Source organism: Erpetoichthys calabaricus, chromosome 2 (assembly GCF_900747795.2).
Source record: "Erpetoichthys calabaricus chromosome 2, fErpCal1.3, whole genome shotgun sequence".
In the NCBI taxonomy this organism is placed as follows: Eukaryota; Metazoa; Chordata; class Cladistia; order Polypteriformes; family Polypteridae; genus Erpetoichthys; species Erpetoichthys calabaricus.
In genome coordinates this window covers 153,155,968-153,182,944 of record NC_041395.2, presented here as the reverse complement: position 1 = coordinate 153,182,944, position 26,977 = coordinate 153,155,968, and the positions used below count along the sequence as shown (strand labels likewise).

The 26,977-nt window shown below is 39.4% G+C and overlaps 1 protein-coding gene across 2 annotated transcripts in view; it reads left to right on the top strand.

Annotated features, from left to right (window-relative positions):
* Positions 1 to 7,918: 7,918 nt before the first annotated feature.
* Positions 7,919 to 26,977, top strand: part of LOC114646454 (monocarboxylate transporter 14-like) — a 65,456-nt gene continuing 46,397 nt past the window's right edge. For both annotated transcript variants that reach the window (XM_028794660.2, XM_028794659.2), the window contains exon 1: positions 7,919 to 8,400. The gene's annotated coding sequence lies outside the window, so the exon portion shown is untranslated. The remainder of the gene's footprint in view (positions 8,401 to 26,977) is intronic.

Below are 26,977 nucleotides of genomic sequence, written 5' to 3'. Positions count from 1 at the left end.
ATGGGTACAGAAGAAATAATATAAGAATTGAGGGTATACCTGAGAAACGAGAAAGCTCAAGCCCAGTGAAATTTGCAGTAGAATTACTGTCTAAAATAATTGGAGATGATTTTAAACTCGACATTGAGATAGCAGCTGCTTATCGCACATGCAGATCAAGCACCTTTAAACCTAGGTCTTTTATTGTTCGCTTCGAACGACTACGATGTAAGCTTGATGTGATGGCACTTCTCAGACACAAGCAAGAGATTATATTTGAAAATAATCTTATTCGTATTTTCCCCGACTTCTCACCATTAACAACTGCAAAACGAGCAGCCTACTTTAACATTAAAACGTTGCTACAGAAAGCCGATATCAAATACAGCCTCTTGTATCCTGCCAAACTGAAAGTGGAAGTTCAAGATCAATATTATATTTTTTCAAGCAAGGAAGAAGCTGAAAAGGAACTAAAGAAGCTGTTTCCGACACTCTTTTGAAAGTTAATAAGGAACCGTATTCTATCAAGGCATGGTAAGGACCTATCATCTGCTCTCGGATCCACTTTTAAAGAGACTGGTATTATAATTATACATCCTTTTCTTTACTTGGACATTATATGTTTATGTCTTAATTATAGTTATAGACGTGAGTGTGGAAGTGTTAAAGTAATTAAAATAGGATTTTTTTTTTTTACTACCTTAAAGTAGACTGTTTAACATCATACTCTTGGTTCATTGCTATTTCTACTATTACATTACTATTACATTTAAACTATTACATTATACTATTACATTAGGAATTACCATGTTTATCATAGACTACTTTTTAAAATCATTCCCAGGGTTCATTCTTTTTTTATCTTAATATCTTAAAATTGCCGAAGATTATTTTAAGCTTAAAGACTGTTAATGATTATATTTTCGGCAGATAGTATTAAAAATTCAGCTGCAATAGATATCTCTTTGTTTTAATTCTCTAACGCTGCTGCGGGGTGGGGTTTGTTTTGTTTTGGACGTGCTCTGTCTGTTTGTATGTCAGAGGACCGGGACATCGCGAAGTGGGATCAAGCCTCATGTGGGGAGGCAAAATGGGGGGGTGGGGGGATAAAGGGGGGAGAGAAGGAGAGCAGGCTATATCTAATCTATTCTTCTAATCCTTATAACTATAAATATCAATGCAACAATAAGCTGAAATGCAATAACTCATGGGGAATTTTGAAATTAAGATTAAAACTGCCTCACTACCAATTAAGACTATAAAATGACATTAAAAACTCAGAATCAATGTCTCCATGATGGGACAGTTAACTTTGTGAGCTGGAATGTTAAAGGCCTGAATCACGAATTAAAGAGAAAGAAAGTATGCTCTCACCTAACAGGCTTAAAACGCTAAAATAGTATTTTTACAGGAGACCCACTTACTAAGCAAGGATCAGTTCAGACTACAAAAAGACTGGACTGGCCAAATGTTCAATTCTAGCTTTACAAAGAAAACTAGAGGGGTGGGAATTCTCACACACAGAACAGTACCATTTGTAGCATCAGAAGTAGTATCTGACCCTGAAGGGAGATATGTGATGGTCATGGGCAACTTATTTAACAGTAAAATGATTTTGATAAATGTTTATGCACCCAATGTCGATGATAAGGAATTCATGCAAAATCTATTTGCATCCATTCCCAATGTGAACACTCATAAAATTATAATGGCTGGGGACTTTAATTGTGTTTTAAATCCACTCTTAGATAGGACTCCTGTGACAAGGGGGACGACATCTAATACTGCAAAGACAATTACACGGTTTTTAAATGACCACAACCTATCAGACCCCTGGAGGTTTCTTAAACCAAACTCAAGAACATATTCGTTCTACTCACCAGTGCATTATAGCTGCTCAAGAATTGATTATTTTTTTATAGATAATAATTTCATGCCTATGATTAAATCATGCAAATATGACACAATTGTTATCTCCGACCATGCCCCTCTAGTCTTGGAGCTAAAATCATTAAGCCCCTCACACTCACCTCGCAGATGGCGTCTTAAGCCTCTTCTATTGGCAGACGAGAACTGCACAGAATTTATATCCAAACAAATCAGCTTCTTCCTAGAGACAAACACGCCCACAGAGGTTTCTGCAGGAACACTCTGGGAAACTCTAAAGGCCTTCTTAAGAGGCCAGATTATTTCATATCTTTCCCACAGAAATAAATTAGAAACCAAGAAAATGTCAGAGCTAAGAAGCGAAATTACTAGAATAGATGAAGAACAAGCCAGGCATCCAAGTGAAGCTCTTCACAGGAAAAGGCAGGCCCTGCATACAGAACTTAACATCTTAACAACTAAAGAAACTGAACAACTTATTTACAAGTCAAGACATCATTACTATGAACACGGAGAAAAAGCTAATAAGCTTTTAGCTCAAGAAATTCACAAACAAGAAGTTCGCAATGCAATCCCAGTAATCACCAACACGAATGGAGAAGAAATTATTGACCATAAAAATATAATGCACGCATTTAGAGATTATTATAAATCCTTATATTCTACTGAGCTCAAAGAAGACAACACACAATCTAATGCATTTCTGGATACATTACAGACACCACAAGTAGATGCTTTAAGTGCTGAGGAACTGGATAAACCTCTGACGCTATCAGAATTACTAGATGCTATAAAGTCACTTCAAAGCAGGAAATCAGCAGGCCCTGATGGTTACCCCGTAGAATTTTATAAGAAATTCTCCACTCAGCTAGCTCCCCTCTTATTGACAACATTTACAGAAGCTAGAGACAGCCAAATACTGCCTCAAACATTTCGTCAAGCATTAATCACAGTCTTTCCTAAACAAAATAAGGACTTGTTACAATGTGCATCATACAGACCAATTTCACTCCTGAATAATGACGTTAAGATACTCTCAAAAATTCTAGCTAGAAGGATGGAGAAAGTGCTGCCCTCGGTAATATCACAGGATCAAACTGGATTTATTAAAGGCCGACACCTATCTTCCAATCTCCGACGCTTGTTTAATGTTATATATTCACCAGCAAATTCAAACACCCCAGAGATATTACCATCATTAGACGCAGAAAAAGCATTTGATATGATTGAATGGAACTACCTTTTCAGTACATTGGAGAAATTTGGGTTTGGCCCGAATATTTGTGCATGGATCAAACTACTGTATACCAATCCAGAAGCTTCAGTTTGTATGAATAACATTTGTTCAGACTACTTTAAGCTAGAACGTGGTACCAGACAAGGATGTCCCTTGTCGCCACTGCTGTTTGTAATCGCCATTGAACCACTGGCGGTTTACTGTCAAAATTCTTATCAGATAAAGGGGATTATCAGAGAAGGACACAGACCCAGAAAACACTGTCCCTGCAGTTTTAACAGCACTAACAGAATTTCAAAAGATATCTGGTCTTAGAATTAATCTGAATAAAAGTATACTCTTTCAAGTGAATTCATAAGCATATACTATTAGATTGGACACCCTACCTTTTACCATAGCAGATCAGTTTAAATACCTAGGGGTAAATATCACAAGTAAACATAAAGCTCTTTATCAACAAAATTTTGCCATCTGTATGGAAAAAATTAAGCAAGACTTGCATAGATGGTCAACCCTTCATCTTACTCTAGCTGGAAGAATTAACGCTGTTAAGATGAATATCCTTCCTAAACTTCTTTTTTTATTTCAAAACATTCCAATATACAGTGGGGCAAAAAAGTATTTAGTCAGCCACCAATTGTGCAAGTTCCCCCACTTAAAAAGATGAGAGAGGCCTGTAATTTTCATCATAGGTATACCTCAACTATGAGAGAGAAAATTCCAGAAAATCACATTGTCTGATTTTTAAAGAATTTATTTGCAAATTATGGTGGAAAATAAGTATTTGGTCACCTACAAACAAGCAAGATTTCTGGCTCTCACAGACCTGTAACTTCTTCTGTAAGAGGCTCCTGTGTTCTCCACTCGTTACCTTTATTAATGGCACCTGTTTGAACTCGTTATCAATATAAAAGACACCTGTCCACATCCTCAAACAGTCACACTCCAAACTCCACTATGGCCAAGACCAAAGAGCTGTCAAAGGACACCAGAAACAAAATTGTAGAACTGCACCAGGCTGGGAATACTGAATCTGCAATAGGTAAGCAGCTTGGTGTGAAGAAATCCACTGTGGGAGCAATTACTAGAAAATGGAAGACATATAAGACCACTGATAATCTCCCTCGATCTGCGGCTCCATGCAAGATCTCACCCCGTGGGGTCAAAATGATCACAAGAACTGTGAGCAAAAATCCCAGAACCACACGGGGGGACCTAGTGAATGACCTGCAGAGAGCTGGGACCAAAGTAACAAAGGCTACCATCAGTAACACACTACGCCGCCAGGGACTCAAATCCTGCTTAAGCCAGTACATGTGCAGGCCCGTCTGAAGTTTGCTAGAGAGCATTTGGATGATCCAGAGGAGGATTGGGAGAATGTCATATGGTCAGATGAAACCAAAATAGAACTTTTTGGTAAAAACTCTACTCGTCGTGTTTGGAGGAGAAAGAATGCTGAGTTACATCCAAAGAACACCATACCTGCTGTAAAGCATGGGGTGGAAACATCATGCTTTGGGGCTGTTTTTCTGCAAAGGGACCAGGACGACTGATCCGTGTAAAGGAAAGAATGAATGGGGCCATGTATCGTCAGATTTTGAGTGAAAACCTCCTTCCATCAGCAAGGGCATTGAAGATGAAATGTGGCTGGGTCTTTCAGCATGACAATGATCCCAAACACACTGTCCGGGTAACGAAGGAGTGGCTTCGTAAGAAGCATTTCAAGGTCCTGGAATGGCCAAGCCAGTCTCCAGATCTCAACCCCATAGAAAATCTTTGGAGGGAGTTGAAAGTCCGTGTTGCCCAGCGACAGCCCCAAAACATCACTGCTCTAGAGGAGATCTGCATGGAGGAATGGGCCAAAATACCAGCAACAGTGTGTGAAAACCTTGTGAAGACTTACAGAAAACGTTTGACCTCTGTCATTGCCAACAAAGGGTATATAACAAAGTATTGAGATGAACTTTTGTTATTGACCAAATACTTTTTTCCACCATAATTTGCAAATAAATTCTTCAAAAATCAGACAATGTGATTTTCTGGATTTTTTTTTCTCATTTTGTCTCTCATAGTTGAGGTATACCTATGATGAAAATTACAGGCCTCTGTCATCTTTTTAAGTGGGAGAACTTGCACAATTGGTGGCTGACTAAATACTTTTTTGCCCCACTGTATATCAATAAATCGTTTTTTAAACAGTTAGATTCAACAATAACCTCACTCATTTGGAACTCAAAACACCCACATATCCGAAGAGCGACCCTACAAAGACCTCAGGCAAAGGTGGCATGGCTTTACCTAATTTTCAGTTTTATTACTGGGCAGCAAACATACAAGCCATAAAAACCTGGACACAAATATATGAACATACACAGGCTTGGTCCGCAATAGAAGTAAAATCCTGTAGTACTTCTTTATACTCCCTACTCTGCTCTCCAATACATGCAAGTTATCGCAAATATACTAATAACCCAATTGTGCTTTACTCACTCAGAATATGGAACCAACTTAGAAAGCATTTTAAGATGGAAAATCTTTTATTTGTGGCACCTCTGTAAGGGAACCACCTCTTTCAACCCTGGCAAACATATCCAGTTTTTAATACCTGGAAGAGTTTTGGGATTAAAATGCTCAGAGATCTTTATATAGACAACATATTTGCATCTTTTGAACAATTACATTCAAAATTCAACCTCCCAGCTACACATTTCTTTCACTATCTTCAAATTAGAAATTTTGTTAAACAGAAACTGCCCGATTTTCCTCACCTTGTACCCTCCACAATGCTGGAAAAAATACTGCTCAATTTCGAGGAATTAAACACCATTTCCGCATTATATAAAATCCTATTAGAGTCCCTACCTTTCAAAGATCCAAGAGGACATTGGGAAGAAGATCTCTTAATCAATATATCAGAAAAGGAGTGGAAGGTAGCAAAGCAGAGAATTCACTCGAGCTCCATATGCACAAAGCATAGAATTATTCAACTAAAAATTATATATCGAGCCCATCTGTCTTGCTTAAAACTGTCCAAAATGTTTCCAGGGCAAGATCCAACCTGCGAACGCTGCAACCAAGCTCCTGCCTCACTGGGTCACATGTTTTGGCCCTGCACCAAACTAACATCATTTTGGACCAAAATTTTTAAGTGCCTCTCAGACAGCCTTGGTATCACAATCCCTCCTAACCCATTAACAGCTGTGTCCGGTGTTCTTCCAGACGGACTTGAAGTGGAGAAGGACAAGCAAACGGTGATTGCATTCACTACACTTTTGGCACTCAGACTTATTCTGTTAAATTGGAAGAATCCTAACTCTCCTCCGATAAGTCAGTGGGAAACCGATGTTTTATATTATTTGAAATTGGAAAAAATCAAATTTTCAGTTAGAGGATCTGTACAACTTTTTTCAAAACCTGGCAGGATCTAATCAATATTATTTTAGAATAAGAGAAATAACTATTACCACATTTAATTCCCTTCTCCATTTCTTATTTACCTATATATATTTCTCCCTTTCTTTTGTTTATTGTTGCCTTATTAAAAAGCCCTAAGCAATTCTTCTTTGGCTAAGCTCTCCTTCTCAGGGGTGGGGTTTGATTTGTCTTCAATTTTGTTTGGTTATAAATTGATCTATCTGTATGGAATGATTACAATAAAAATTAATAAATAAAAAAATAAATAATAATTGTCATTATTAGTGTATAAATGGATATAAATAATTGTATTTAAACGATTTGCCAAAATCTGTTGTATGTAAGTGATACTGTTTTAAACGTTATTGTTTTTTCATCAGAAAACCCGGTTTCCACGTTTACCTGTATTAGTTTAAATGGCACTTTTGCCACTCGCAATAGGGCGGACACGCTGATGTATCGTGTCGACTGGGCAATACAGTGAATGCGGTGTCTATCTATATATGTCTATGGTATAGCATACTAATACAACAACAAAAAATGTATTTCTTGTATTGCCCAAACTAACTCAATAATACCTTAGTGGGCTTTAACAGGCCCTGTTTTGAAAGCCAAGTACTCTGCGCCTAAGAAAGCAAGAAAAAATAACCGGAAAAAATCTTGGGACAGGCAATTCAGAGAGCGAACCGCCCCCACCATTCCAGGCAGGTGTCAAAAAATAGTATAAATACAATACACAAAGGAGGAAATCCTCTTCACAGAGCTAGATGGCCAATCTATAATTGCCACCCTGTTGACCTGTGATATAGACAAATACGTTATAAAAAGAAAATATCCAGTTCCTCACTGTGACAGCCTCTTAAGTTTTCTAAGGTGAAGCGGGAATTCATTTGCATAAAATGTGTGAACAGAAAAATTACAGCTAGCGTAAGAATGAGCACAGATCTAAAGGGTGACATTCTGATAAACAGGTTAAAAAAGTAGAAAGTACAGTATAACTTACATCTAGAATAAGACAACTGCAGGACAGTGGCAGCACATATGCAGTAAAATGTCAGTGACAACGAGGGGCTCATAAATGACATTGTGAACCTGGTTGGGGGAGAAAAATAGTCAGTAGATACTATTAGACATTTCCTAACCCTCTTAGTCCTGAACAGGGTCGGGGAGGTCAGCTGGAACCTGACCATCGCAGTCAGTACATACTGACAAAGTGATAATTGCTGTAACAAACTATATATATATATATATATATATATATATATATATATATATATGCCTACCACTATCCATTTAATAAAGAAAGCTTACCATAAAGTATCGTTCCCGGGGCTTGACAGGGCACTACGAGTTGACGTCTTGTCCAATCATTGAGTCTACAGTTACATTTAGAACCCCGCCCCTTTATGTATGTATTAAGTAGCAGACATATTTGCATAAGAAATGAGCAAGACAAACGAAAACAACGGTGACGCTTAAAGACACGCGTGTTCTTCTATCTCGCGCGGAACCGCGCTGCTCGTGTCGCCGCAGAGAGCGCGCGCGCCTGCTTGCTCGCCGTGACTGCGGACCTTCTCACCCAAACCAGCCGTAGCCGGTATGGCAGTGAATGAGCGCACCTCCGGCGACTCGAGGAACTGGCGAACAAAACGACTGCACGTTATAGGGAGAGGGAACTGAAAGAAAAAAAAACAACAACAATCCTCCAAGCGCAGAAGAATAACAAAGGAAGGAAAGAAAGCCAAAGCAAGAAAAAAAAAACTAAAAAGCAGTCACTTATGCACATGGAAACCAGAGCGCGCATTCATTGGGATTTAGAGGCACAATTCGAATTTGGAAGCTCGCAGCATCAGAAGTGAAGATTCAAGTCTAGAATAAAAAAGGTAGGATGTGATGTGCGGCGACAAGCAGATGACCTGTCACGGGAAAGACATGGCTATTTATCAGTGTCATCTGAAGAGCTAGAAAGGGCACGAAGAGGCGTATTCCTCGGAAGAGGACCAGTTTTTATTTTATCCCTTAAAAAAATCATCATATCGAGCCACAGGGTTCCCATTTCACTTTTATTTCAAGTTAAGGTCGGAAGGCTGGCTGCGGACGCATTGTCGACTTGATTTTGGGCGCATCGTATGGTGTCTTTCGTAATTTGCCTGTGAACAATTCGGCTAACGGATAATGTGTGGATGAAAATATAAACAAATGAAAAATGAGTGTAGGAAGTATCAGAGCAGTTTGTTAGGTAGATAGAAGCTTTACTGTTGCTTAGTGACATGTATAAAATTTTGCATCCATATATGTAGTTGCTGTAGTTGAAGAAATGTTACCTTTTAGCCCCCATTTCTTTTGTTACTTTTCTGCTCATAAAAATATTTTAACTATGAAGGAATATACTGGATGCCTGTGTGATAACGCTCATGTGCAGTGTGACACAGTCAAGAGTTGGAATAGAGTTGTCAAAGACTTAATTTTTTTAACCAAATGGCTACAGTAGACAGTCAAGTAGTGACAAGGTTTAAAGGTAACCCCATGCCTCCATCTCAACCGCTAGAGAAGATAATAACTGAGAGCAATTTTATTTTGGCATCTCAGTGAAAAATGCATGGCAAAGTCGTCTTTGTTCTTTGTCACAGTCTTAGCTCTCTAGCAATTAGGTTGGTATTTTCTAAGTTGTTTTATACTTTGTGTTGCAGTTTTATTTGGTCCAGAAGCTAACTTATCAAGTTATAAACTGTAGGCTCACCAACTAGTGACTACTAGTGTTACTCTGAGGAAACCACCTAACCTAAATGCATACTGTAACGTTAAAATGCATTGCATCTGGAAGGTTTACTTGGTTTATTTGGGCATCATTGACCTTGAAGGATACCATATAAAATATTAATTGTCGTGAGTGGATAGTGCATATACAAAGTGACACAAAAAACTGGAAAACAACTTGCTATAAATTTTTTCAGGCATTTATTATGTATCCGTTCAGTAATTGAAGGTTGATCCAAGTAGCGTGGAATGGTATTAACAGATAACATTTTTACCAAAAAATAAGGATTTTGCTAACAGCAGGGTATTTGTACTGGGGAGACACCATGTATAACATTCATTCATTTTAAACCTTCTTATTCCATTTCTGGGTCGGAGTCAGTTTGGCCTGCACAAGCCACAGACAGTAACCAGCCATGGGTTAAGTGTCAGTCATGTAGATATTTGAAATTTGGAAGGAAAATAGAAGTACATGGGGGAAAAACCTAAGCAGACAACAGGAGAGTGTACAGACTCAATGTAGATAATAGCTTGGCTGGGATTCAAACAATTTTATGGCGCTATGAGACAACTGTGCTAACTAAATTGCAACTCGGTTGCCCCCATATGCCCATGACACATGGCAGTTATGTCAGTTGTTTCTCTAGGTTTTGCAGGCATAAAAAGCCCAGTGTATAAATAGGGTCATGGGAGTGCTATAGCAGGGTGTTTTGAAAACCCAAACATATGTTGTGTTTTAGTTCTTGAGATGAACTAAATGGACCTCTCCCCCTGCCTGTAGTTTATTTAGTAACAAAAGACACTTTAAAGGAAAAGTGTATCAGAGTATTGGCTATTTTAGGTTGAGTGTTTTGACTTAGAAGAAACTGTAACAGTGAAGTACGCCACACTATACATACTGAAACAAAGCTCACACATTTTTGTAGTGTGCATCTCTATCTATCTATCTATCTATCTATCTATCTATCTATCTATCTATCTATCTATCTATCTATCTATCTATCTATCTATCTATCTATCTATCTATCTAAATTGGGAATCACCAAGAAATTGTCATGTTTTTGATGGAACCCAAAGAAAGACAGTTTATTGGCTTTACTGAAAAAGTTTCAGATTGCTTACACAATCACAAATATACATTATTAATTAAGCACTTAAACATGATTAATTAAGAATGAGCTAGTACAGTTTACCTTTAGGAAACTGAAGAAATGGCTACTGAAATTGAGACCTTGCAGTCATATGTGAATAATAAACTATAAATTGTTTGTTTCAAGTAGTAGCAGCCATTAGCAACAGTAGTAATGCCCTTCTATATTTTTATCAAATTAATAGAACCGTGATAAAAATAATATATATAATAAGTATATACAGTATAAGTATACATAAGTGTAATATTGTCCCGGTAGTACTTCGGAGGGTGTAGTCAACACAGTCTGTTCTAAGTCTACTTTAAGACAGAGTAATATGCAGAAGTTAGGACACATGTACAAATTGTTTGCTTCAAATTTCAAGGCTTAATTTACTTTAATTGCTGCAGAACATCTATAGGTTGTAACCTATTAGTTTGTTCCCTAAAGGAGGACCTTTTGTAATATCGCAAAATTTCCTTTTTTCATTTTTTGCCAACTTAAACTTAAATTTAAACCTCTGGCAATTTACTGCTTATATTTATATATATTGTCGCAGGTGGCTGGGGGGGCGACCTGGCCGGGACACCCCGGAAGACCGGAAGAGGGCTTGCGCCTTCCCCAGACCACGTGGGGGCGACCTCCCTGGTACCTATGGGGACCATGGGTACAGAGCTTTGAAGCTCAACCCTGTAGGGGCCCGTGGTCACTGCCAGGGGGCGCCCCAATGCCTTTGGATCCCTGGACCTCAGCAGTTCCGCCACACCTGGAAGTGCTGGGGGGAAGAGAAGGGGGGACACCTGGAGTGCTTCCGAGTGCGCAGCTGGCACTTCTGCCACACTGGGGAGTGCCGGTGGAAGATTGCTGGGAAGCACCTGGAGCACATCTGGGTGATTATAAAAGGGGCTGCCTCCCTCCGTTCGTTGGCTTGAGTCGGGAGTGGAGAAGGACAGAGCTCAGGAGGAGAGGCAAGGAGGCGACCTGAAGGAGAGAAAGGTATTCGAGTTGGCCTGGATTTTGGGGGGTTTTGGGGTTCACTGTGTTGTATATAGCTGTAAGGAAACATGTTGTGGGTGAACCAGTGATGTCCGTCTGTCTGTGTCCGGGCCGGCTTCCACAATATATAATGTTGGGTGTGAGTGACAAAGGCGTAATAAGTCCCAAAAGAACTCGTGGTGCCAAACAGTCCAAACCTGTTTAATCTGAAAGAGAGCAAAGCAAAAGGTACTCAGTGGCTCTCAAACATAAAGACAGTAGGCTATTGACTCACGTTCACTCTCTTGCTCCAGTCCTGTTAGGTGCTCAGGACTAGAATGTGATGCCACCTTCCACGGACTTCTGCTTTAATATTGACTGGACCAGAAGATGGGGCAGGGCATCTCATGCTCCGTTTCCTTCAATGGGCTGCTTCTCAGTGCTGTGTGGGAGAAAGGAGACAAGACCATTAGCAACGGTGCCGGCTGTCATTGCAGTGTGTTGGTACTGCACACCTTGGATGAGCCTGGAAGGCGACCTCATGGCATGCTTATATATATTGGTATTTATTATTTCAAATGGAAATTGTAGCTGAAATTGAATATGGAAGTAAATGATGCACAATAGCCAGTGTCTGTGTATCTGTGTTTTATCATTTGCACTTTGAGCTACATCATTTGTATGAAAATGTGCTATATAAATAAATGTTGTTGATGTTGTTGTTATAATCTTTTATTAAAATAAAGATTTATTTTTTCTATACACAGTTGCAGTTGTAGGGGCAATCAACTTTGGGTTCAGATGGGGGTCTTGGCTCACCATCTCAGAAATCCAAAGCTCAGATAATGGTAGTAAGGCAGTTATTAAGAATAAATTAAATATTTGAGAAAAGTGGATGAGTGTAGTTTTCAAAATGCTAAAAGAATGAGGGAGCTTTGCCTGTCATACCAGTTCAGTCAGATTATAGTGGCACAAGAAACTCCTGCCTTGTATCAGCTCTAGCAGTCAGAACATGAGAGTCATACCTCCAAAGAACATGCTGCAACACAGCTACAGTAATTGCTTGCTGAAGTCAGCTTTATTAGTTATAAACCTAAGAAGTTTTTTTTTTACTTTGTCTTTGACAGTCATTTTCAATTGTTATTTGACTAGAGAATTGGCTAAATGCATACCTATTCTGGATATCCTAGATCTGGCATTTATGACTGTAGACCATTGATTTGTTTTGATTTCAAAAGGTACTCTTATGGCTGAAAAGGCTGGTGATCACTGTTCTAGTACATGCACAGGAGGCCCTCAAATCGGTATTGTGGAGTTAAATGCATTTTTGGCTGCATCTGAATTTCTTGTGGTGGAGTAGTCAGTCACAAGCAGTCACAGTTACTTCTACTCACTTGTTTTGGCTTCTTTTGTTGTGGAATCAAACCACAATCCATTCCAGGTCACACATTTTGCACTGTGTTAACTACAGGTGGTCAGCCATGAACACACAATGCCAAGTTTTCAAAGGTCCTCAGAAATAGCTCCCTTTTCTACACCATGACCAGTCAGACAACTCTAATACTTGGGGGTACAGGGGCTGCCTGCAAGCACTGCAAAGCAGAGCACTTCTGGGTGACATCAGTTCAGTTCTCTCTGACTATGTCCTTACCTTTTTTGCACAGCACTGCCACTATACACTCAAAAAATGCCATCCTCAGTGGTTCTTTCTGTCATCTTCTGAACAAGAGCAACTCAGCATGCACTATAGAAAAAAAGTGTACTTCATTTTGTTTCATTGTACCATAGCAATTATTGCATAATTTGCATTTATTTTTCGTTTGCTAAATGTTTTTCTTGTCATGCATGAACATGACATACCGCAAAAAGCATGAAATGCCAAATGTCGCTAGGAATTGCGAACTTAGTAGCAATATATATAAGCGGACATTACCATTTTCTATTTTAAAACTTATTTAATCAGTGTCTGGCGGCCAATCTCACACTGTAGGTTATATAAAATATAAAATCGCAAAATATGAAAGGCAGTGATAAGCAGAATAGCTGCATTTACCTTCATATACAATTTTGCGAAATTTATGCTAAAATTCCTTTTACATGGGATTTCACAGTTTCAAAACTCATTTAAAAAATTATTTACCTTTCGAATTTTTTATTTTCAGCGGTGTAAAGAATGGAACCTTGCTTCCTGAAGGCTTGGCAACACTGTACTTTACACTCCTTTTGGAACCATACATTTCTCGGAAAATGGTCCAGATAAAAATAAATGGTGGGAAAGTGTCTTTTCAATATGCAAAATGGCTAAAAAGAATTATGATGACACAAAAATATATACCCTTAGACGAAAACTGTAATCTGGCAAGGCAATAAAATTGTTAAACAGAGTGGTTGAGAAAAAAAAAACGCAGCAGCTGTGGTCTTTGATGAAATCCTGCTTTAGTCATTGCTCCTATTTAAGCTTTGTGCATGCTGATCAAGACATCATTCCATAAGCCCCAGCACAATTCTGCTACTTGATGGCAACAGTAGTCCTTGATATGATGAAAATATCGGGGGGGGGGGGTCTGCATTTTTTTTCTCTCAAATTGCTAAGATAATAATGATAATAATAATAATACTAATAATAATAATAAATAAAATAGCATGGGCTTGGGTGGCCCTTTTGGGTTAATTATTGATGCCTTAAATATTCCAAAGTGATTGGGTTCCACAAAGCCTAACTGGCAATCTAAAAACTGAAGATCAAAGATATTTGTCATTCATCATCACCAAAGATGAAAAATGGATCCATCACTTTGAACTGGAACAGACACAAAACTTAAGTAAATTGTACTCTATAGTCCATGTTTCACTCTCTCAGATTTACATATCTTTGGAGCCTTCAAAGATGACATCTGTTGGAAAAGGTTTTGGATTGATGAGGAGGTATTTGAAAAAAAAAAAAGAAGTGCCTTTGACTGCAACATTCAGACTTATACAAGAAGGGGATACACGTTCATGCAAAGCTGTTGAAGATGGTGGAGATTATACAGAAAATGAAGAGTACAACAATACATCCAGAAATTCTATGAGTATTTGGAAAGAATTTTATAATAAAATTTTATAATAATTTACTAAAAATATTGTGTTGTATTCATTAATAAACCTGTTTCAAATGTTGCTGGATCTGGTCCCTGTGCCAACATTGTTAGGCGGAGGGTTCAATTGTGTTGAACTTATGCACTACCAAAGTAACCATAAACTTTCATTACTCATTTGGAACACATTATGCGATTTTGAATCAGTGGTGAAACTCTGAAAGAATCTTGTAATTAGCCCAATATCATTAACTTTCTGAGGTCCAGCACTACATGTCACTGTAGGTCTATGTCAGCAGTTGTAAACCAGCAGTTTCTAGACGGAAGTTCAGAGGTTTTCAGCAATTGTGCACCGCCTGGTGTTATTATTCTCAGAAACATAATACAGTTTGGTTTTATTTCCTTTTTACTTTAGGTTTTAAGTTTAATTATTCCTGAAAAAATAATAGAGTTACGTATAACAAATATTTCTCAGTTCTGAAATTAAGCGACAAAAAAATGAAGAAAAATGATCAAATCAAGCCAAGGAAATGGGCATCATATGCACATGTGATTGATAGTTCTGTAGAAGACACTACTAAAAAGACAATGTGATCTTTGTAAACTACTGCATTTGTGAAGGTTAGAAGTGGGAAGCTATGCAAAACTATAACTGAATGTATTTCAATAATGTGTTCAATGACTTGTAATAATTGTGTTACATTAGAATAAATTATACAGTGGCACCTTCATAATTTCCAAAACAACCTGAAATCTCTCAATATTATGCCTAAATAAATTCTGTTAACACCCTCTAAGAAAGCCTCAAAAATGCTCACTTACTTTCAAAACAAGTCTTTTTTTTTTCGAGTTTACCCTGTTCATAATCTGTTATCTGACATTTTTAAAAATGCTTTTGAAAAGCCTAACATAAGTATTTAAAACTAATACCAATATTTCAAAATAAGTGAAAGACACAAAATAAGACTTGCAGTTGCATTATTTATACTGCAATGAAATACTTACCATCAAAAATAAAACCAGAACAACAAATAGTAAAAATTAATCAACACAAAATTAATATGCAATAAAATATACCAAGTCACTAACATTACTCTTCAAAAGTAACTTCCAGAAATTGCTGGTGTATAACTGCTGGTCTTAGTATAAGAAGTTAGAAAATGTGTGCATTGTGTAATATACAGGTGAATTTGAGGACTTGGTTAACTGTTTTGAAAATCTGAGCATTTTTTATTTTTGATTTCTTGATTAAAGTGATCACAATTTTGTGTATGAAATATTTCTGTACCAATATACCATATTCAAAAATAACAGAAATGATAGAACATAATTGCACATCTTTGTAGCATGCATAAAATATGTGTTTTTAAGTAGCATTCTATTAAATCATGTAATTTAAAACTGAGTTCAAATAGAGTACCATTATGATGCTGTTTTAAGTTTGAATGTTACAGGAAATGGTCTGTATTATGTGTGCATTTGTCTTATAAGAACCTGGAGATCCATGGTACTGTGAGTGAAAATTATTTATATACATACAGTATATATTGTAACAAAGGCACTATATACAGTGGTGTGAAAAACTATTTGCCCCCTTCCTGATTTCTTATTCTTTTGCATGTTTGTCACACAAAATGTTTCTGATCATCAAACACATTTAACCATTAGTCAAATATAACACAAGTAAACACAAAATGCAGTTTGTAAATGGTGGTTTTTATTATTTAGGGAGAAAAAAAAAATCCAAACCTACATGGCCCTGTGTGACAAAGTAATTGCCCCCTGAACCTAATAACTGGTTGGGCCACCCTTAGCAGCAATAACTGCAATCAAGCGTTTGCGATAACTTGCAATGAGTCAAAATTGTTGTAATTCAGCTTTATTTGAGGGTTTTCTAGCATGAACCGCCTTTTTAAGGTCATGCCATAGCATCTCAATTGGATTCAGGTCAGGACTTTGACTAGGCCACTCCAAAGTCTTCATTTTGTTTTTCTTCAGCCATTCAGAGGTGGATTTGCTGGTGTGTTTTGGGTCATTGTCCTGTTGCAGCACCCAAGATCGCTTCAGCTTGAGTTGACGAACAGATGGCCGGACATTCTCCTTCAGGATTTTTTGGTAGACAGTAGAATTCATGGTTCCATCTATCACAGCAAGCCTTCCAGGTCCTGAAGCAGCAAAACAACCCCAGACCATCACACTACCACCACCATATTTTACTGTTGGTATGATGTTCTTTTTCTGAAATGCTGTGTTCCTTTTACGCCAGATGTAACGGGACATTTGCCTTCCAAAAAGTTCAACTTTTGTCTCCTCAGTCCACAAGGTATTTTCCCAAAAGTCTTGGCAATCATTGAGATGTTTCTTAGCAAAATTGAGACGAGCCCTAATGTTCTTTTTGCTTAACAGTGGTTTGCGTCTTGGAAATCTGCCATGCAGGCCGTTTTTGCCCAGTCTCTTTCTTATGGTGGAGTCGTGAACACTGACCTTAATTGAGGCAAGTGAGGCCTGCAGTTCTTTAGACGTTGTCCTGGGGTCTTTTGTGACCTCTCGGATGAGTCGTCTCTGCGCTCTTGGGGTAATTTTGGTCGGCCGGCCACTCCTGGGAAGGTTCACCACTGTTCCATGTTTTTGCCATTTGTGGATAATGGCTCTCACTGTGGTTCGCTGGAGTCCCAAAGCTTTAGAAATGGCTGTATAACCTTTACCAGACTGATAGATCTCAATTACTTCTGTTCTCATTTGTTCCTGAATTTCTTTGGATCTTGGCATGATGTCTAGCTTTTGAGGTGCTTTTGGTCTACTTCTCTGTGTCAGGCAGCTCCTATGTAAGTGATTTCTTGATTGAAACAGGTGTGGCAGTAATCAGGCCTGGGGGTGGCTACGGAAATTGAACTCAGGTGTGATACACCACAGTTAGGTTATTTTTTAACAAGGGGGCAATTACTTTTTCACACAGGGCCATGTAGGTTTGGATTTTTTTTCTCCCTAAATAATAAAAACCATCATTTAAAAACTGCATTTTGTGTTTACTTGTGTTATATTTGACTAATGGTTAAATGTGTTTGATGATCAGAAACATTTTGTGTGACAAACATGCAAAAGAATAAGAAATCAGGAAGGGGGCAAATAGTTTTTCACACCACTGTAGGCACCTGACCCGACACAGATGGACACGGAGGCATGTATAAAAACCAAGAAAACTTTTATTTTTCTTCATATTTGGGGCACGTCTTCCCCGTGAACCCCACAGGCATAACACAGTCCCAAGTGTAATACAAACACACCAAAACACCACACTCCTCTCTTTTCTTCCACCACCACTCCTCCTAGGCAACCTTGGGCTGCAACCAACAGGGCTGCACCCAACTCCAATTCCCATGGAGCCCTGCAGGAAACCGAGGCACCGCTCCAACCCAGGAGGGCGGCCATCCAGCATCCAGGGCGAGGTATTGCACCGTTCAGGGCTGTTCCCCCTGAATATACAGTGAAGAGGCGTCCCAGCCAGGCATGGAGCCAGGCCGCCCGCAACAATATACAGTATATATCTATACTAATAAAAGGCAAAGCCCTCACTGACTCATTCATCACTAATTCTCTAACTTCCCGTGTAGGTAGAAGGCTGAAATTTGGCAGGCTCATTCCTTACAGCTGTGGCAGGTGGCTGATTGCGAGCCACACCCAGCTACCTGTTTAAGGAGCCGCCGCCCTGCAATCAAGGCTGGAGTCGGGTAGGAGGAGGACAAGGCTGATGCAGAGGGGGCGAGGAGAGGCCCGAGTGTGTTGTGTGTGAAGAAGAAAGTGGCTGTTGAGAGCCTGGACTTCGGGAGACTGCGGGAGGGTTTGGTGTGGTGCAAGTAAGGACTTTGTAAATAATAGATAAGTGTAAATAAACGTGGGGTGATGATTGGAAACGTGTCTGCCTGTCTGTGTCCAGGAAGCACCCTTTCACACAGCTTACTTACAAAAGTTAAGCAGGTTTCATTTCGAAATTCAACGCGTAACGGTCATAACGGTCGACAACGGTTGACAGCGTCCGCCATGTTAAACTTTCTTATTTATGGCCCCATCTTCACGAAATTTGGTAGGCGGCTTCCCTGTGCTAACCGAAACCGATGTACGTAATTATTTCGGTGGTATGACGCCACTGTCGGCCGCCATATTGAACTTTCCAATGGTCTTTGTTACTTATGGTCCCATCTTCAAGAAATTTGGTTTGCGGGTTCCCAACGCTAACTGAATCATACTTACGTACATATATACATCCATAGCCTGCAGCTCGGTCGCCGTGTGAGGCGGCGTTGGGTCCCTCATCCCCAAGCCTCCCACGTAGTTGGCTGCCTGCCTATATAAGGCCATCTATCGCTCCGGTCTGTTCATTCTCTTCCTTGCTTCGCCAAGGTATACACGTCTCCCTGCTGATAACTGCAGCCTTTTTGTTTAATCCACGGCCTCTGTGCTGTTTTATTGTTCGTTTATTATGATTATAGTTATTGTGTAGGTATTTTAGACTTAGTTTACATTGTTCAGGTACCCATTTCCTTTATCATTCCAACCATACCCCCATTAACATGTATATCGAGGTGGTCACCATTGATCAAAGAACTGTCACTTACCGAGTGGTTTCCATGCCCGGAGATGGCGACTGCCTTTTCCATTCTCTGTGTTACATATTGCACGGTCATATCAGGCTCACTCTTGATATCCGGAGGAACATTGTGTCTTATGTATTGAATGACTGGGACAGGTTCAAGGTGTGGACTGATGACGGTACAGGAGATAATTATACTACACAGGAGCACTATAAGAGTGAAAAGCTTAAGCCCTTCACCTATGGTTCTGCATGTGAGTTGATGGCTGCCGCTGAATTGTTCGGTTGTCGCTTTCAAGTGTACCAAAATGTCCAAATATTTTACACCTTTGGACAACCGCCAATGCCTCTTAAACATCTTAGATACACAGGTGACGATTTGAGTTTGACCCCACAAAAGGTTGGCATTGATTTGAGGCAAGATTGCTTTTCACATGGCCAACTATACATTGCATGCTCAAGAGTAAGCTCAGCGCACAGCTTGGTCATATTTATAACCGGAGGGCCGAACTGACAACGTGGTATACAAAGAGATCCTTAACAAATAATTATTGGTATATTTTCCCTCAGTTTAAAAAGGTTTACTTTTCTTCTTAATAAAAATTTTAAAGCAGTACTTCGCCGCTGCGAAGCGCGGGTATTTTTCTAGTATATATACTGTATATATATCCTCTCTCTCTAAATATATCTAATATATAAAGCAGAGTATATGTTTGTTTGTCCACCATACAAATCTGCAGCGGGCGTCCGATCGCCACCAAACTGGGCATGGGGCTGCTTTGTGATCAGGAGGAGGTCATGGGGTATGTTTGTGTGAAACGTGAATGACCCAGTGCACGTGACTGGCTTTCCGTATTTGTGGTGCTATTTGCTCGCTTTCCGACTCACAGTAAGATTTCAGTCTTGGTCTTTCTGACTGACTGGTGCTATTTGTTCGCTTTCTGACGTATTGTAAATAACGTACATTCATCTCACTCTGATGCTTATTCCATACATAATACCATGTGACACATTATAATTGTCCTGCTTTTCGCTAATATACCCATGCCACCAAAAAAAAGACATACCATTAGAAAGTCCACTTCCGCTGCTACAAAAAAGTCTAGTTCAAGGCCGTCTCAAACATTGCACAAGACGTCAACATGTTTTCATACCAAGAATTCCGCTGATTCCGAATGATTTACCCTTTGATTTCAAACCTCTACAATAAGGCTGAAGGGCAATCAATCAAAGTTAAAGGCATAAATTTGGAAAATCCATACTTTTCACACGGACAACTCTACGTAGCATGTTCTATAGTGGGCAATCCTCACAATTTGTTCATTTTCAGAACCCCAAGACATAACAAAAAATATAGTGTATCTAGAGCCTTTAAAATGACCACTTATATTAACTATTACAATAAAATGTCAATCAGAAAAATGTTTGTTCGATTTCCATGTTCTGTTTCTTTCATTTTGGAAATTCACCAGTTATAGATTCCTGGGCAACACCGGGTACATTCTGCTAGTATAAATATATATATGCATATATATATATATATATATATATATATATATATATATATATATATATATATATATATATATATATATACAGTGCATCCGGAAAGTATTCACAGCCCATCACTTTTTCCACATTTTGTTATGTTACAGCCTTATTCCAAAATGGATTAAATTCATTTTTTTCCTCAGAATTCTACACATAACACCCCATAATGACAACGTGAAAAAAGTTTAGTTGAGGTTTTTGCAAATTTATTACAAATAAAAAAACTGAGAAATCACATGTACATAAGTATTCACAGCCTTTGCTCAATACTTTGTTGATGCACCTTTGGCAGCAATTACAGCCTCAAGTCTTTTTGAATATGCCACAAGCTTGGCACACCTATCCTTGGCCAGTTTCACCCATTCTTCTTTGCAATACCTCTCAAGCTCCATCAGCTTGGATGGGAAGCATCGGTGCACAGCCATTTTAAGATCTCTCCAGAGATGTTCAATCGGATTCAAGTCTGGGCTCTGGCTGGGCCACTCAAGAACATTCACAGAGTTGTCCTGAAGCCACTCCTTTGATATCTTGGCTGTGTGCTTAGGGTCTTTGTCCTGCTGAAAGATGAACCGTTGCCCTAGTATGAGGTCAAGAGTGCTCTGGAGCAGGTTTTCATCCAGGATGTCTCTGTACATTGCTGCAGTCATCTTTCCCTTTATCCTGACTAGTCTCCCAGTTCCTGCTGCTGAAAAACATCCCCACAGCATGATGCTGCCACCACCATGCTTCACTGTAGGGATGGTATTGGCCTGGTGATGAGCGGTGCCTGGTTTCCTCCAAACGTGACACCTGGCATTCACACCAAAGAGTTCAATCTTTGTCTCATCAGACCAGAGAATTTTCTTTCTCATGGTCTGAGAGTCCTTCAGGTGCCTTTTGGAAAACTCCAGGTGGGCTGCCATGTGCCTTTTACTAAGGAGTGGCTTCCGTCTGGCCACTCTACCATACAGGCCTGATTGGTGGATTGCTGCAGAGATGGTTGTCCTTCTGGAAGGTTCTCCTCTCTCCACAGAGGACTTCTGGACCTCTGACAGAGTGACCATCGGGTTCTTGGTCACCTCCCTGACTAAGGCCCTTCTCCCCCGATCGCTCAGTTTAGATGGCCAGCCAGCTCTAGGAAGAGTCCTGGTGGTTTTGAACTTCTTCCACTTACGGATGATGGAGGCCACTGTGCTCATTGGGACCTTCAAAGCAGCAGAAATTTTTCTGTAACCTTCCCCAGGTTTGTGCCTCGAGACAATCCTGTCTCAGAGGTCTACAGACAATTCCTTCGACTTCATGCTTGGTTTGTGCTCTGACATGAACTGTCAACTGTGGGACCTTATATAGACAGGTGTGTGCCTTTCCAAATCATATCCAATCAACTGAATTTACCACAGGTGGACTCCAATTAAGCTGCAGAAACATCTCAAGGATGATCAGGGGAAACAGGATGCACCTGAGCTCAATTTTGAGCTTCATGGCAAAGGCTGTGAATACTTATGTACATGTGCTTTCTCAATTTTTTTATTTTTAATAAATTTGCAAAAATCTCAAGTAAACTTTTTTCACGTTGTCATTATGGGGTGTTGTGTGTAGAATTCTGAGGAAAAAAATGAATTTAATCCATTTTGGAATAAGGCTGTAACATAACAAAATGTGGAAAAAGTGATGCGCTGTGAATACTTTCCGGATGCACTGTATATGTATATATAGTATATAGTATATATATATACTGTATATATCTTTTTGCGAATAGAGTTTTATTGCAATTCAATTTAAAGTTTGTATGTTTTCATTATTTTTGTGTTATAAAAAGATGTTCTTCACTTTATTTCATTGTTTGTTTATTAGTGCCATTTTCTTTTCTTTTGTAAATGTATGTATTTATTGGTAAGTCAACAGCTATTGCCAACCACTGATCACAAATTTTCACAGTTGCATTGCAATTACCAGCCAGACAGGGATGTTTTAATTCACTTCTTCTTCCTACCCAAGTATCAGTGTACGAATATTTGAAGTCTAGTAATTAAACAGAAAGGTAGAGCCATGCCATCACCTTCTTTAGGTCTATTTAAATTAGGTTTGTCAAATCATGGCCATTTTGAAATCCTTTACAAATTACAAGTTACAAATGAGTTGATATTTTTGGATAATAGATTAGTGAATACAGTATGTATATAACTGAAACAATATATTTATTTATATATTATGTCAATCCAATGATCTCATAATAGCAGTGGAGAGATTAGCTCTCAGATACTTTATAGAGCGCTATACATTATCATAGAAGTACAGTATAATTTTTGTTTAAGCCAATCCCATATGACCCCGTTTATTTTGGATTGCATCTTAAGATGAATAGCTAGTGGTTCAAAAGTAATCTAAAAAGGTATTGGTGATAATGGGTATCTGTGTCTGGATCCACATTCAATATGAGATGGTCATATCTTTATATGAATTGAAGCGTCTGTACTAGAGTGAAATAATTTAATCTATGAGAAAATGTTTGCAATGTAGTAAAATAGATAATTCCATTCAATACTCATCAAAAGCTGTTTCTGCATTCAGAAATACCATCTCGAGACTCAGATAATAAAAGGAAATAACTTAGTTATAATAAACAATCATCAAACATTTGAAACTTTTGATAAACCTAGTTTGATCTAGAAGTAGTGTAAAAGTAGTAGTTTCCCTGTTCTTTTAGCTAGTTTTCATTTTCAGCATGATCTTTAAGATCATTACCCAGAATGATATGCACTCAGATTGGTTTTTATTTTTCTTTGGAAAGGTAGTTATTGACACCTGGTGTAGCATTATGGGTCAAATGTTATGTTTTCTAGTTTTCACATTCATTGCCGATATTAACAGTGCAAATTTAGCAGGGGACATTTCTATAGAATTCTGCTGGAAAGCATTTTGGCCTTCAGCTCTCCCTGCTCTGCAATGAGTTTGTAACATCTTGAATTTCTTGGAGCATCAGGGGTTTTTCTACCTCTGTGCAGAGTGTGTTAATAAGTCATTAACTTGAGACTTATCTAGTTTACATTTTTAACTCACCATTTATGTAAGTGACCTACATAAATGCTTTATCTGTCCTTAAGGAGGAAAGATGTGAAAACATTATTCCCCCTTAAGATTGTGATTGAGCATCTTAACATTCCACCCAGCAGAATTTATTATTAAACTTTCTGCATTCTAGATAGGAGTAATTTTTAAGAGATAATACGGAATTAGTAAGCAAACTTTTTTACCCTAGCACCCCATGATGCTTTTCTAAGCCAGCATAGCATCACAGACCTGTTAGAAGCCAATGTTGGATATATATAATATAATATATATATATATATATATATATAATGATTATATAATACAGGCTAAGAGTCTGCAAGTAGAAGCCAGTACTCACCTTCAGAACAGCTGGAATGGCCGATATGCAGTTATTCCTCTTCCACGCCTTCCCCACCCCTCCTGTTAGTATACAGCGGCCAGTGCTCCATCACCTAGATGCTGGAGCCTGAAAACCACTCCCGCCCAGCCACCCCCAAACAGTGTCTAAGTGGGCATCTGGCAAAGTTGTTGGCGCTACAGCTTCTGCCTTATTGGCTGATGGACATTGCTCCTTTTGTCAGCTGGTGAGTTGGAGCATCCTTAACTAGCAGATTCCTAGCTGTCATTACTCTGCAATTCTGTAGACAGTCTGGTGTTCATAAAAATGAATGATACCTGGATGACTGGAGATTTCCAGCCCCCTACTGCCGATTTCAGGGACAAGATGGGTCTATCATCTGTCCCTGGGTTTGTGGGGACAGAGCCTCATTGAATTCATCCTTCTTGCTCCTGTTGTTTGAAATAAATTTTACTGTTCAAATTTTAAATGGTATCACTGTTATTTTTACATAGAAACCTCAGTGATTCGTACTTCCGGCTGCTGTTGCCTCTGGCTGCAAGAAATTTTACTGTTCTGGTATTAATTATATTAATCATCTGATATTGGGTCCAGAGTTGCACAAATAAAACTAAAACTGTTGTTTAAACACTCTTTATTCTTAAACTAAGAGCAAGGGTGTAATATGTAATTTTATTCTTCTTCTTTCAGCTGCTCCTGTTAGGGGTTGCCACTCCATATCTTTCTGTCCTCTGCATCTTGTTCTCTTACACCCATCACCGGCATGTCCTCTCTCACCACATCCATAAACCTTCTCTTAGGCCTTCCTCTTTTCCACTTCCCTGGCAGCTCTATCCTTAGCATCCTTCTCCCAATATACCCAGCATGTCTCCTCTGCAAATGTCCAAACCAAAGCAATCTCACCTCTCTGACTTTGTCTCCCAACCGTCCAACTTGAGCTGACCCTCTAATGTACTAATTTCTAATCCTATCCATCCTCATCACACCCAGTGCAAATCTTAGCATCTTTAACTCTGCCACCTCCAGCTCTGTCTCCTGCTTTCTGGTCAGTGCCACCGTCTCCAAACCATATAACATAGCTGGTCTCACTACCGTCCTGTAGACCTTCCTTTTCACTCTTGTTGATACCCGTTTGTCACAAATTACTCCTGACACTCTTCTCCACCCATTTCACCCTACCTGCACTCTCTTTTTCACCTCTCTTCCACAATCTCCATTACTCTGTACTGTTGATCCCAAGTATTTAAACTCATCCACCTTCGCCAACTCTACTCTCTGCATCCTCACCATTCCACGGATCTCCCTCTCATTTACACACATGAATTCTGTCTTGTTCCTACTGACCTTCATTCCTCTCCTCTCTAGAGCATATCTCCACCTCTCTAAGGTCTCCTCAACCTGCTCCCTACTATCACTAAAGATCACAATGTAATCAGCAAACATCATAGTCCACGGGGATTCCTGTCTAATCTCGTCTGTCAACCAGTCCATCACCATTGCAAATAAGAAAGGGCTCAGAGCCAATCCCTGATGTAATCCCATCTCCACCTTAAATGCATCTGTCACTCCTACCGCAGACCTCACCACAGTCACACTTCCCTCGTACATATCCTGTACAACTCTTTCATACTTCTCTGCCACTCCCGACTTCCTCATACAATATCACAACTCCTCTCGAGGCACCCTGTCATATGCTTTCTCCAGGTCCACAAAGATGCAATGCAACTCCTTCTGGCCTTCTCTATACTTCTCCATCAACATCCTCAGAGCAAACATTGCATCTCTGGTGCTCTTTTTTGGCATGAAACCATACTGCTGCTCACTAATCATCACCTCACTTCTTAACCTAGCTTCCACTACTCTTTTCCATAAGTTCATGCTGTGGCTCATCAATTTTATTCCCCTGTAGTTATTGCAGTCCTGCACATACCCCTTATTCTTAAATATCGGCACCAGTACACTTCTTTTCCACTCCTCAGGCATCCTCTCACTTTCCAAGATTCCATTAAACAATCTGGTTAAAAACTCCACTACCATCTCTCCTAAACACCTCCATGCTTCCATAGGTATGTCATCTGGACCAATGGCCTTTCCATTTTTCATCCTCTTCATTGCTGTCTTTACTTCCTCCTTGCTAATCCGTTTCTCTTCCTGATTCACTATCTCCACATCATTCAACCTCTTCTCTCTCTCGTTCTCTTCATTCATCAGCCTCTCAATGTACTCTTTCCATCTGCTCAACACACTCTCCTCGCTTGTGAGTACGTTGCCATCTTTATCCTTTATCACCCTAACCTGCTGCACATCTTTCCCAGCTCGGTCCCTCTGTCTAGCCAATTGGTACAGGTCCTTTTCTCCCTCCTTAGTGTCCAACCTCTCATACAACTCATCATATGCCTTTTCTTTAGCGTTCGCCACCTCTCTCTTTACCTTGCGCCTTATCTCCTTGTACTCTTGTCTACTTTCTGCATCTCTCTGACTATCCCACTTCTTCTTTGCCATGCTCTTCCTCTGTATACTCTCCTGTATTTCCTCATTCCACCTCCAGGATTCCTTTTCCTCCTTCCTCTTTCCAGATGTCACACCAAGCACCCTTCTTGCTGTCACCCTTACTTACATCTACTGTAGTTTCCCAGCTGTCTGGTAACTCTTCACTGCCACCCAGTGCCTGTCTCACCTCCTCCCTAAACTCAACCTTACAGTCTTCCTTTTTTCAACTTCCACCATTTGATCCTTGGCTCTGCCCTCACTCTCTTCCTCTTCTTGGTCTCCAACGTCATCCTACAGACCACCATCCTATGCTGCTTAACTACACTTTCCCCTGCCACCACTCACTTTGCAGTCTTCAATCTCCTTCAGATCAACTCTTCTGCATAGGATGTAATCTACCTGTGTGCATCTTCTTCCACTCTTGTACGTAACCCTGTGTTCCTCCCTCTTCTTAAAATACGCATTCACCACAGCCATGTCCATCCTTTTGGCAAAATCCACTAT